Source organism: Branchiostoma belcheri, unplaced genomic scaffold (assembly GCF_001625305.1).
Source record: "Branchiostoma belcheri isolate BF01 breed outbred unplaced genomic scaffold, Haploidv18h27 scaffold90, whole genome shotgun sequence".
NCBI lineage: Eukaryota > Metazoa > Chordata > Leptocardii > Amphioxiformes > Branchiostomatidae > Branchiostoma > Branchiostoma belcheri.
The window spans coordinates 1,046,246-1,046,525 of NW_017804576.1; positions in this window are offsets into that span (position 1 = coordinate 1,046,246).

A 280-nucleotide genomic window follows, 5' to 3' on the forward strand; every position below is an offset into this window, starting at 1 on the left:
GATTTTAACAGTGAAACTTTTGATAGGAATAAAATGCCACACCAAAGACAATGGTAGTACGGCATACATTTTTGCACAGACTCTACCCACCCCCACTGCCTGTTCAATGCTCAAGCACTACCAATTTAGAGTTGTGTGTAATTACGGGTACACAGGAAAAACTGTAGTCTCTACCAGCTGCAGACTCCCTTGCAGGCTGAATAAATAGTAGAAATAGGCAAAGGGGGAAATCATTGGCCAGAGGAGTTGGCCGGCCATAGAGGGTCCAGCTTGCCTGCAT